This window comes from Charadrius vociferus, unplaced genomic scaffold, assembly GCF_000708025.1.
Source record: "Charadrius vociferus isolate BGI_N301 unplaced genomic scaffold, ASM70802v2 scaffold132, whole genome shotgun sequence".
NCBI classification, from domain to species: Eukaryota; Metazoa; Chordata; class Aves; order Charadriiformes; family Charadriidae; genus Charadrius; species Charadrius vociferus.
In genome coordinates, this window is record NW_009647028.1 from 402,989 (window position 1) to 416,554 (window position 13,566).

The following is a 13,566-nucleotide window of genomic DNA, read 5'->3' on the forward strand; positions in this document are numbered from 1 at the left end:
CACACCAGCGAGGAAAGGGGGGGGGGGGGGGGAAGTATCTCCATAAAAATTGTATTTAGCTTCACCAAGATCCTTGCAGAGTTTATTCGGGGAGAAGGGAAGAGGAGGGTGGGTATTGCACAGCAACGGTAGCAAGTGATGTGAAAGCCCGCGCTGGGGCAGGCAGCACCTGGTACCAGCCTCCCTCTTTGCGAGCCTTGTGCTAAAACCCTTATAGTAAATCTGTGAATGTTACTGAAAACTTGAAGTTTTCCAGGTACTGCCAGCAGGAGCTACAAATCATGGCAGGCAGATTCATTGCTCCTCCAACAGCTCTCCTAGAAAGGGGAATAATACGTCTGAAGCGCCACCCCCACCACGGTGCTCTCGGCCACGATGCACAGAGATTTTGTTTGATCAAACGCGATGAAAATGAAAATCACAGGAAGGTACCCGGCTGCATTTTCCCAAACATGCGTGCTTTGGGACAGGCACCTACATACATGACCGTGAAGCAGTAATTCGTATTCAAGGGCTATCTTTGTTCTTGCTGCTTATGATTCTTCCTTGGTTTAAATTACCACCTTGAGTTGTACTGCAGTGCTCCGGTACACACTAATCACTTAAAATCTTATGATACCAGCCGTGACCGTTAAATTTCAGTTCATTTTAGCCACTGTACAAGAATAAACAAGGGAACAGAAGGTTCACACATAACTATTTCAATAAAACCTTCAACTATAAGAAATCAGTGGCTTGTCACACATTGCTTTGAAATCCTTCTCACCAACCCTCCCATCAAGGTACATCATCTGAGTGGCCTTATTTCACCAACCCAGAGCAAAAGAACAAAGTTCCCGAAGCATCGTTTATCTTCCATGAGCTTGTTCCCACCTCTTCTTCCTTGGATTTTTTGTAATAGCATCTTTTCGCATGATTACATGCTGTTCTGCCAACGGTTTGCTCTTAATGTGCCGTTAATCCCGTAGGTGGCATCGCTTTCTCTCCCTCACGAGTTGAAAGAGGAGAAGGCAGTAACGCGGTCCATGACTCCTGCCGTGATCCCAACCACACCAGCCTGAGGACGCTCACAAGCCCGCAGTGTACATAAGCCTCCATACGCTTGCTAACCATGGCAGTAAGAGTCTGTCAGACAAGCCACGTTGCAAGGATAATTACTGAATATTGCAACAATTAAGAAGGAATTGCTCGCCCCCCAAAAATCATTGCTACAAACCAAAAACAAGCGTACGATGAAAATATATGAGCAACGAGACCGAAAGGATTTGTTGTAGCACAGACCAAAATAGCACTGTTAAAGACTGAGTGTGAGCTGTTGAAATGTCTGAGTTATCCAATAAGTGTTGGAAAGCGGCCGGCATTTAGAAATACAAACAGGTCTAGTTTCCAGCAGCTGTTTTTTCTTCCCTTTAGTGAAGAAAAGGTTTTGGGGAGGATTTTTTCTGCTGTTTTTATTACAAGCAGCATGGGTCATAGGGCTTTTTTTTTTTCTTTTTTTGCTATTGTTTATATTTTTCTTATTTTCCCAAAATGTAGGGGAATATTTCAGCGATGAAGAGAAAATTTCATGACCGATTCTCTAACCCCATGCTCCATCTCAGCTTATTTAATCGGATAAAGCTGGAAAACAATCAGTGCCTCTGTCACACCAGAAAAATCACTCCCTGGGGAAAGACGAAGGCCAAGACCCAGGAACGTTTCTCGCTGCCATAATGCTTCGTCGTAGCGCAAACCAGCCCAATTAACTGCTCCGACACAAAGGCGTGCAATTAAAAACGAAAACCAGCTCTATTTAAAGCCAACGAAGAACGGCATTGTTTCCTCTACACAGTCATGTATGGGTTTATATTGCAATACTTTTCTTTCCTCCTTTATTAGAGGCTCTAACGGACGTGCAGGACTTTACTGCTGAATTTCCCTCTTTTTCCTACAATAGATGAGGATATCACTAAGCCTGCAGCACCCCAGCATTGCCCAGTTTCCTCTGGGGATGCCCAGGGTGGGCTATAAGCCATCACTCTCTTCTTCCCAAGATGGGCTCTGCTACATGGCAAACTGGGAAGGCCATGAAGAGCTGCTCCCCTTGCTACGCTGGAGACCCAAAAACGCGATCAACAGCCCAGATCTCACATTCTTCAATAGTTATTTTTAGAAGTGATGGCTGTATCGTAAGAGCTGGTAGGAAACTCCTGGCAAAGCAATGTATAGAGAACATGGGGGGGTGGAGCACACGTACATATGGATCTCATTTGCTAATTTGTTGGCTCCTCATAAGCCAATTTTTTCTCTCTGTCAGAGACAAATCCAGAAAACTCCTGGACCGACACGCCGTCACAGCGGAGTTGTGGAGGTGTGACCAGCACTTTGCTCCGCATGCTCTCCCAGACGATGAAACGCAGCGGGGGCCGAAACTGGGATGCTCACGTCGCCTCATCATACGCATGGTCTGCTCCTGGCAGAATTTCCACCGTGCACACAGCAAAGAAATCTGGTTTCCCACACCCAAGTTGCTCCAGTACTCCTGGGTGCTACGGGGTCACCCCAAAACCCACTCTCCAAGCTCAGACCCCAGCACCATGACGGACCTGCTCATGGGGAGCGATGTCCACCACTTCTGGGATGAAGTCTGTAGTACCCAAACCAGCAGCAGCTTTCTAAAATGAGATATTTTTAATTGGCTTGAAGAGTTGAAGACAGCACTTTGCCTTCATGCAACATCCATTTATAAAATACCAGCAGAGACATTAATCTATTTTATACGACTCAAGTTTTTAGGTTGGATTGTTGTTGGGTTTTTTTCCATTTCAATGGAGTATTTATTCTTTAGAATAGATCCTGGATGACGTTATATTATAGATAAAGCCCCTCACTATCAAACTACCTAATCTGAGGACCATCAGGGAACATTACTTCATTTCAAATTAAGGAGCTGCTGCAATTTCAAGAGTATGATTTCATGTTTCCCCCCAAATTGTTGGAATAATCAACTTCGAAAACAAGTTTTCCACTTTCATTTTTTATTTCAGCCATTCACCTTGTTCTTCAAGATAGGATCGTACTACGCGCTTTCATCCGCTCCTATGCAGCAAAGCATTTAAAATGAGGATTTAAACATTTGTTTCTGTATTTATTGGGGTATTTATGAATTCCTGTATTTATTATCCTACATATATTAAAGGTGAATATTCTCTGAAATATAGAGCACGTGTTACATACGTCACCTACAGCTTCCTGGATCTTCTGCAAGTCTCATGTGACATTTAGGCAGATCTGGAACACAGTGGCACTCATCAAACCCTTTTTATTTTGCTCACAAAGCAAAATAAAAATAGCTCCTGCAACGCCAAAACAAATCTCTTGGGGATCAAAGCAAGCACAACATCTTGCACACACACAAAAATATTGCTGATATGAAAACAAAATAGATCAAACACTTTTTGACTCGGCAATTCAGGAAATAAGCTGAAGACAAGGTTTTAATCAATAGGTTTCCTGCATATCAGGCTAGCAAGGATAAATATTTTATTTATTCTGTGGTAGCAATGCCACTTGCTGGGGTTGGCCAACTTTTGCTAAGATCCTGATGTAAGGTATTTCGGGTTCTTCATAAGATTGCATTGCCAAATTAATTGGCCTGAAAGTTTTCACAATGGGCATCTGATTCAGGCTACCTTAAAAATAGTTAGACTTTTGGAAACATCTTCTGCCAAAAGGAACAAGGGGAAGACAGACTTACGAATTAAAATCTCTCTTTGAAGTGTTTTGGAGCAAGGACTTACAGTTTCGGCAGCGACAGCCTGTGTTTTAGAGATGGCAAAAGATATAATCTAAGAAAACCAAACTTGCTCAAATTAAAAGCCTCCGTAAAACACAGTTGTACAAGTTCAGTAGATTCTTAATTCTTAAGATTACAAACTCTTTAAACACATACGAGCACATCTTCTGTCTGCTGCTGTTCCTGCAGCATCACCACCGCTCCCCACCCAGGGTCAGGATTTTTTACTCCTGCTATTCCGCACCCAGCTGAGATTTGAAACTCTGAGTAAAGGTCTTTTTCTGCCGGCATTATTCAAAACACTCGCCTGTACGCAGGATAATCCAGGGAAAGCAAAAGGGTTAGAAACACTCCCCAAACTCATAAATGGAAAAAGTAGCAAATCAAGTTTAAAAAAAAAAAAACCCACACACAAAACCAAACCAAAACAAAAAAGAGGCACTGACACTCTAATTTGTGTGCCTGTTTAAAAAAAAAAATTAAAATTTTATTCCCTCCCCATAAAAAATAGTTCTGCTGATTGCAATCAAATTCCAAGAAACAATATTTTTTTTAAATTATTATCTATGAAATTTTGACAGGTTTCTTCGCTATAACAATAGCATCTTCACATTACACAGTAATTACACAGCCCCATACTACCTTCTCCCACAGAAGCAATGACTCACAAAGAGCAAAAACCAGAAAAAAGCCGTATGTGATGATGTAGAAGGGTGGGTTTTGGTTTTTTGGTTTTCTTACACTGCTTCTGTTTGTTGCTGTTAAAGCCTGTGCAGGGGTTGGACAGCCGGAGCCAGTACAGCTCTCAAGAAAAAAAAATATCATATTTTTAATAAATGCCAGAATTATGGGGTTTTTTTCCACTTTGCTACATATTCAGAAACCACTACAGCTTATCCATAGATAACCAAGATTAAAGCATCCTTTTCACTTCCTAAAACCCTGCTTTAACCAGCAACTTTTTACACACCCTGCCACGACTTGACTTTTAAAACAAATTTCAATAAATGTAAGGGAGCACTTTGACGCTACAAACTGCCAGTTAAATTTTATGGCTTTAAATACTGAAAAAAAATAAATATGGACTGCCACAGATGTAGCGCTTCACAAGCAGACGGGCCCCTTTGCTGTAAAGCTCGGGCACTGGATGTACCGACTGAAAAACTCATTAAAAAAAAAACCAACCCAAAACTGTGCTTACTTCCAATTTCTTTTCAAACCTCACGTCCTTCTCCTGCATGTCTCCCTGGGCCTCCTCGGAGCTGCAGGGCTGCCAGAAACAGTAAAACTCAAGCTTGGATTTGTGCAAAGTCCACATTGGCACTGCAATATTACAAATCTTCTAGACTCTGGACTTGATCCTGGAGCCAAACCCAGGAGAAACCTCCAGCTCAGCTCTTCGAAGTAAAGCACAGGTTGTTGTTGTAGGGGCAACATCAGTTTTTAAGATGTAAGTATCTACCAACGTGTAATAGAGTGGGGAATCTTCTGTCCCGAAATACATCTTGAATCGAATGCAGGCTGCCGTCAAGGTGGCCCACGACAACTGAGCTGAGCTCAATCCACTTTTTATTTATACACATGGATGGGTTTGGTCCTCAGTAACAGCTTCATTCAAGATACCCTTATACCAAACATAGCTCTTGATTTCATCTTAATGGCACAGCCCAGCAGAGACGAGACGCCAAGCTCTGCCCTGCTTTTGGACATCGGCTCCTTGTAAAACCAACCAAGGTGGAGAGATGCCCACAAACCAGCGGCCAGAGCCCTTGGTCTTCGTTCTGCTGACTCCGGCTTCTCCCTCTCCAGTGCCACTCCAGACCCTGAAGGCCACGGTGGTGACCTGCCCTCCCGGCAGACGCCCAGTTAACCTTTTACAGACATTTTCACACAGTCTACTGGGATAAAAAGTTCTCCAGCGCGCCGCCCACAATCCTTATTGGATTCGGTGTTTATATTGTTGACCAACCCAATATTTGAGCAAGAAAAATCAATAGTTTGATTCTAACAACAAAACCTCAAATATTTATAAGTTTTTCAGACTAAAGGAAAGAAATAAAGCCTGGAGAATAGAGGATGGGCGGAAACAAATGCTGAAGGGCTTTGCAAGGCAAAAAGCACCGGTTTATCGTGCATAATAATAATGAATTGCCACAATATCCCAGGGATTGCACATCCCAGGTAGCAGAAGGCAAACAGACCCTGCTGAAGAAAAAGCCATCAAGATGCTGCTGGAAACTATGTGGGTTTAACCAAGCACTTCCATAGCTGAGCATTTCCTGGAGTGTGGACCCCGGTAGCTCCAGAGAGATCATGAAACGCAAAAGTCAGATCCTATCCCAAATTGCTCCAACCAAAGCAAACCGACCATAGACCATATCTGGAATGGCAACCAGCCTCTGCCATTCAACTTTAAACATTTTTGATCCAAATAAAAACATAGCATGAAGGGCTCTTGTAACCAGCATAAACACTTCCACTAACGTTTTGTTTAAAAAAAGCCTGTACAAAATAACCATTTGTGCGGTGCATCACTCCACACGGAGACTCAGAAAATTAGAAGGCGGCAGAAGCAAAGCAATGCAAAGCTCAGCCCTTTTGTTATCACTTAGAAGAGCATTATATTGATGCACTGATCAATTCCGGGTACGAAATGATTCCCAGGTGGCATTTAAGAGTCAGCTCCAGACCTCTAAAGACTTTAAACATCTTAGCTCATGGAGAGATTTGCCCATCTTCTCTCAAGGCTAATGCAAAGGATGAGACAGACTGGACAACCAGAATAGAAAGGGCGGGTGATGGATTTTTTCGGTACCGGCAGCTCTTATGCCCAGTTCATCAAAAAAGCAATTAATATTATATTTTAACAGCTACTGAGTTTGCTCAGGAGGGATGCTGAGCATCACTCCATCACTACTATCTCCTGAGCGTAGGAGGCACCACATGCTCCTCCACAGAAAAATGAGGCAGAAAAACCCAAAGACCATTTTGCACAGAAAAAAATGCCCCTTAGCGAACACATACTGGAGAGCAGCAATCTATTTTGAGTCACTATTGTAAAAAAAGCAGCTTACGAAGGGTGCACGCGCCCAGGGCTGGGTTTTTGGACCCCAGTTCCTAAGCACAGACTCAGTTAATGAGAAGTGGACTTAATAAGTAGAACTGGAAAGTAAGCGTAAGCACCAAACCGAATTAAAGCCCTAATGAGGATTAAAACCCCACAGAGTTTATTAACTGTGACAGTGTGCAACCCTTATCCTATTTCTTCTGCATTATGCAAATCTATGAAATACCCATAAAGACGTGCTGAACGACTCAGTTGGTCAACAGAACGTTATCACACCTTCACCAATTTTCAGTCAATGTAATCCTGTTAAATCCTTTCCAATTTTTCACCAGGGGACAACGTAGACATGGGAGCGAGGTCAGCGCACCCTTCTCCAGAATTTCGAAACTACCTGAAAACAGGATGTTTAAATGCTGTTTCTCAGGCGCAACTCTGGAAAATTTGTTGGATCTAGAAGAGAAGACTTGTTAGAAGACAATGCTGACTCGTTGCTTTGCTGTTAGTCGAGAAGACGACTCGTTGCTTTGCTGTTAGTCGAGAAGACTTGTTGCCTCACTGGTCACAGTCCTTTCTTTCTCGTTTTTCAGTGTTTCCCCTAGAGACTGTGTGTGTTTATCTCATGGTGGACATTTCCAACGTTATTTGCTCCCGTGGGATAAACCCATTGCCAGCACCTGTGCTCCCTACAAATGCAAAACTCCCACCCATTCCCCCCAAAAATCTTTATAAGCAACTCTCTTTGCAAAGTTCCCAATAAGAACTTGCAATAGTCTCCAAAAATGTATTTGTTAAAATAGGAACAATCTCGATACAGCTGTAGAAACCACCTATGGATTTTTCCTCTCCTAGTGACCCAACAGCTCTTCCGTAACACGTACGTGGACACACATGTCTGCGGGTGTTTCCTGCCCTCTAGGAAAAAAATAAGCAGTGGCCGCTCTCCTTTCAGACCCGTATCAACAAATACGTACAAAACCCAATTAGACTAATTCCAGGATGGCAAGAAACATTTCTTTCTGAGCGCAAAGTTTGCAAGATTTGATGTAAAACACAAAGACGGGAGTAAAGTCCTTTAAGTAAAGCCAGACACCACAAAATACGTTTGCTGCTTGTGTATAACAGAAACGGAGATTCCTCTTCTCTTCGGGAAATGAGATATGAACACAGGAAGAAAGGAAATATCCCCTTCTCCCTTAGGGCCTTTGATAGACTTCCTATAATTTCTATACAAGGATGAAAGGTGCTTCCAATGAAACATTCAGGGGGAAAAAAAAATAAAAAAAGCAGCACTAGGATTCTTCCCCTTCAGGAAATCCCTCCAAAAATCAAATCTGTACACATATTTTTAGTGGCTCTATGGGGGCTTTGTTTGTTTGTTTTTCTTTGAATATGTGGGATAATTTTTCAGTGCATTACCCATTGGGAATCAATTGGCATTTCTGCTCACAAGGATTTGGCACTAAATCCCAGGAACCTGTTGATATCCAACCAAAAATTAATTTAATGAGCTATTATCATACACGGGATTTAATTTTTGTTATCATTTGATGTCTGTTTTAAAAATCCTTATCAGCCATTCCCATTTTTCCCCATGTATTCTCTAAGGTGAAATTTGACTTCATAATTACATTTGTACTTACTGTAACACAAATGTCTTATTCCAAGATGACTCAGAGGAAAAAAACCACATTTTAATACCTACTGAGTTTTCCCCATGGTGTTTACCTAACATTTTCTGATGATGTCTCCCTCCTTCAAGCACTTCTGCAGGTTTGAGTGATATATATAATTTTCAAATAGGGGGAAAAAAAAAATCAGGACAAAAGTGTATTTGTTGTCTTATTTGACTCAAAGCATCTATTCAACAAAATTACGCTGCATGCAGGAGTAAATGATGAAATAAATCAGTCTCTATTCTAAAAAAATCCACACATCTCTTTTTTTTTAAAAAATAAATGTTAGTAACGCTTAGCCAGTGTGAAGAGCTATACCACTAGTAGGGATAGGATTTCTCCGAGATTAGAACAAGCAAAACCAAGAGCAATTCAAGCTCTCTTAATACACTTGATTTGTATCTCATACAGGGGCCTAATGAACAGGAACAGAAGCCAATCCTTCGTTCTCAGTAAGTCTCGGACCTGCAGTCAATTGAAAACAGCACACGTAGGCATCTCAGTGATGATCATCTCTGCAGCAATCCCAAATTACCTGATTAAATAAAACAGACTCAAAATATAATTTCATGTGAATAGGGCTTAGGGGTGCCAGCTACTAATAAGAGTGCTAATATCAGAGAAGTAGCTACTGCATCTACTAAAATACTATTAAAATCCAATTTTTATCTCAGACACTGTTACCGCTCCCTGGGGGCTGAAAAGAAACATATGTAAGGTGACTTCAGCTTGGGTTTGCAGTTGTACGGACAGAACAACAGCCGCGGGATGGCTTTCAGGTCTGCCACTCCGGATCTGAGATGGAGTAACATCTAAGGAAGGGAGAGACACGTAGCTGTGAAGCAGAGCTAAATCAGAGGAGCAGAAAACGAGGAGGATGGTGATGAAGCATAGTAGCGCCGCATGCAAAACCTGCCAGCGCATCACGTCCTCTCTACAGCTCACCACCAAAGTTGGGAGAACATTTCTGGATTTGAAATAAATAAAAAAAAAAAAGATGAAAACCTTTAAGTTGCTGGAATTATTCAAGGTCTAAATCCCTCTTTTTGTCCAAATGCAGGTTTTAGTGTCTCGCTCTTATCTCACATCAGGTTCAGCCTATTCGGTGGGTCCCCAAGTCACACGTGTGTGCGCACGGAGAATTATGGTTTCCTGCTGTTCTGCTCGCTTTCTATTTCTGACGGAATACATTGTGCGTCTGGTTTCCATTCACAGCCATGTCCTGCGGCGGGAGATAGATTAAGCAGCTTTTGTGGTTCCCCTTTGGGTCATGGGACATGGGCCGAGACAAGCAGGCTTAGCTTTTCTTTTTTTTATTATTTTTTATTTTTTTTTTAAACAGAGGCTTTACACCCAGAGGAAAGTACTCTTGCAGGATATCAGACTCTAGCTTAATCCCTATCTTGGCATCAAGGACTATTATATCATACTAGGGCTGGATAAGTATGATGTAATTTTCCATGCTCGTATTTTATCTTAGCATCATATTAAAATCCTGTCATTCTCGTGTTTGCTTTTCCTAAGAGAACTTGAATCATTAAGGCATCACGCTGACTCCAGCCTGCAAAAGGGTTTTTTTTTATTATTTTTATGTTTGATTAAGGAGGAGGAAAAATATCTTTAAAAGCATAATTGGAAGACGAGGAGTGAAAAAATGCAAGAGGAGTCTAAATTACAAAAAAAAAAAAAAATCATTTAAAAATGCTATAAACTTTCCTGCAAAGGCTCATTTTTATGTTTTATTTCTATGAACGTACCTGCAAAAAATACACCCCAAAAAATCCCCACTAAGCTTTGCGCTACCACAACTGCTGGCTCCTGCCTCCCCAGCTGGCCGCCACGTCCCAGCAGAAACCTTCCACTATCACCCCGGAGCCGGGAGGCAGTGGGGTGTCCTTCCTGCCAATGGATTTTATCCAAGAGATGCAAGTGTCAATGATGTTTTCCAGAACTTATGGGTGGATTTTACAATGAGAAAAAATAGACTGGAATGTCATTACAATACAATACCCACTCGTTCTCCAATACAACACTGTAATAAACATCTTTTTCGCTAAACCAGGCATAAAGATTTTTTAGAAAGTTTTCAGATTCAGAGAGATTTTTTGGGTACTAATTTCTGTCTTTACGTACCAAACATCCTTTTTTAATGCTTCTTGTGCTCGCCTTTCTCTAGTACCAGTTTCCCAGAACCTTAATGATTACCTTCCTCGGACAAAGTTCCATCCCCAACCTGTCAGTCTGTACCACTCAGAGGTATTTTTGCCAATGCTCTTCCCAAAAAATCCCAACCACAACGGGAGAAGCCAAATCAATGGATTTGTCCAGTGAGACAATCTTCCCGCATCAATACATCATCAGGTTGACAAGAAAGCCCTTCAAAGCTACCAGCTTAACTGGTACTCTAGGAAATAAGAAACCATTAATCATTAATTATTTTAAAAATTATCATTAAACACATTTTCAATGCCACCGCACCCGTCACATCATGGGTTAATGTGTTCATCCTAACGCCGCTCCCTATCTCGCACATGTTCCCACTGAAATGGCTCACGCCGTTCCTGTGCTAACACGACTCCCGAGGAATAACGCAGGAACTGCCAGCATGCTCCTACAACCTTCCCACTTCCTTACTCATCCTTCCCTCGTTAGACGGACGTTAACAGGGAAAATGAAGTGGAAAATCTGAAACAAGAACAATGTCTTCTGTGGGTGTCGAGGATCCAACTATTGTATCTCGGCTGGTGGTAGGCAGGACTTGGAAGAGGACAGATGGGAGACCCGTCATCCCCATCAGAGTAGAGCGTGCCTGCTATTTATTTTTAGAGCTGTTTTGCAAGTCCCCATCTGTAATATTGCCGTATCCTAGCTGAATATCTGTAATATGCTGTGGTCATGCCTTTCAGAAAATACACCCGTGTTACAGTCAAAAACAAATTAAACCAACAAAAATCATGCTAGCGATTTTCTCAAGGTCTCAACTGTGGAGTCATGCGGTTACAAGTGCCATTTTCCTAAAAAGATTTCAGTCAAAGCCTTCAGCCTTCCGATTTGGACAGTGTGGTTAGAAAATGTCATCTGCAACAAATCAAAAGAAACAAACAAACAAAAAAGTCCTGTCTCTTTCTGAAATAAAACTCTTCCAGAAAATGAGTCCACAGTTCTCCTTTCTCCCTGTGGAGGAAAGGATGGCATGGAGCACCCCTACCGAAAGGTGCTCACACAGAGCAATCATGAGCCCACCATAAAGAGCGGCAGAAGAACAGAGTCACCAGGCAGCCCAATTTGAAGATTCCACTGACGGCAAAGGTTTCAAACACTTTTTTCAAGCAAAAAAGTGTTTTTGTCTACTACGTTCATCCAGACTCTATCAAAAGCACAAAGTGAGATCCCATTCAGACCACGTTTTCACAGTGAAACTGGCACATAACTAAATTAATAGGTTACTTAGTGGCACAAGAAGTGTGTCCCGACCCGAGAAGGAACCTGTAGGCTACATTTAGGGAAATGTGCTCACCGCTTCACAGGCGCAAAGTACCAGCATTCCTAACGGGAAGCCCAACGCATCACCAAAAATAGCACTTAAAATATTTCATAGAATCGTCTAGATTGGAAGGGACCTTTAAGATCACCGAGTCCAACCATCAACCTAACCCTGCCAAACCCACCACTAAACCATGTCCCTCAGCACCACACCTACCTGTCTTTTAAATACCTCCAGGGATGGTGATTCCACCAGTTCCCTGGGCAGCCTGTCCCAAAGCTTGACAACCCTTTAGATGAAGAACTTTTTCCTAATATCTGACCTAAACCTCCCCTGGCGCAACTTGAAGCCATTTCCTCTTGTCCTATTGCTGTTACTGGAGCTTTCCTAAGCCAAATCCTGCCAGTCTGTTGGCCCTTCCCAAGCAGAAGACACTATCGTAGAAAAACTTGTTCTGCCAGTGTATCATCACCTCCACTACAGGCTTTTTTTTTGCAAGCTTCCTCAAGGAGAAATGATTTCTTGTCACACCTCGGCTGCTACAGCTGTAGAGGCAAAGTCTGTGCAACAGACCCTCTCCAGCCACGGAGCTCCTACACCTCCTCCTACGTCAAGTGTTCATAAACAGCCTTAGGATGAGAAGAAAACAATCTAAATTTATTCAGATTGAGATTATATAGAAAAATCCCACATTCCAAGCAACCGTACCAAAATTGCATCCTGCGTGGGAAGAGCTGACTTCCAGGAATGGTTCGTTTCCCTTCTTATACAACTTTTCACAGGATTTTAGCCTAAAGCTGTGTAACAAAAGCTGTGAAATTAAAGCGTCTTTTCAGTAATCAGATGTAATTAGACATAGCTTCTAAAGAGTGAAGAATGGATTTCATGAGAGAAAGGGCAGTTGGAGAGGGGAGGTTGATCACAGGCAGAGCAGTGCGTGGAAAGTCAGCATTTCCCTTCTTGAAGCCCTTATTTTGGACTCTGCTCAGAAATCTTGACGTCTGAGAGTCTTCCTTTGTCTTCTCAGACATTAGTGCCAAATAACTAGTATGAAAACAGCTAACACACAAGGATTTCCATGGTAGCGCAGAAAAGTAAGCTAGACATGGGTTGCCAGGATGTTCGGATGTATGTTGTCGACCGTGAGGTTCTGAAGGTTTGGAAGATCCTCGTAGACATGAGCTCCGTTCAGCCAGATCTCAGCATCAAATCCCACACGCTGCTTCATGGAAACATTAGGGCATATAATCATATCATCATGTGAAAAAAAATAAAAATCATTGAAACAGGTTAAAAAAATACCCAACGCAGCGTTGATAGACTTTGTCTTCCTAATAATGGAAGGACGCTGCATCCCATGAAGAAATACATGCACGACACCAGTCCTATAAAACCACGAGCCTGATCTAATCCCTATTCTGTCACCAAGCACAGTCGTTCCTTCCATTTCGAAGGGAAAAATGAGAAACCTAACCCCCCCCAAAAGTTTCTTTTGAAGTTCTACACTGACAGGTTGCCCTCATGTCCTGAAGCAGAGACACTTGCTTGGCTCTTAAAACCTTTGTGG

The 13,566-nt window shown here is 42.2% G+C and overlaps 1 protein-coding gene across 1 annotated transcript in view; it reads right to left on the reverse strand.

Moving 5' to 3' along the window:
- Window positions 1-13,566, reverse strand: part of MYO9A (myosin IXA) — a gene marked incomplete at its 3' end in the record, with an annotated part of 151,229 nt that overhangs the window by 76,111 nt on the left and 61,552 nt on the right. The gene's annotated exons all lie outside the window — the stretch shown is intronic.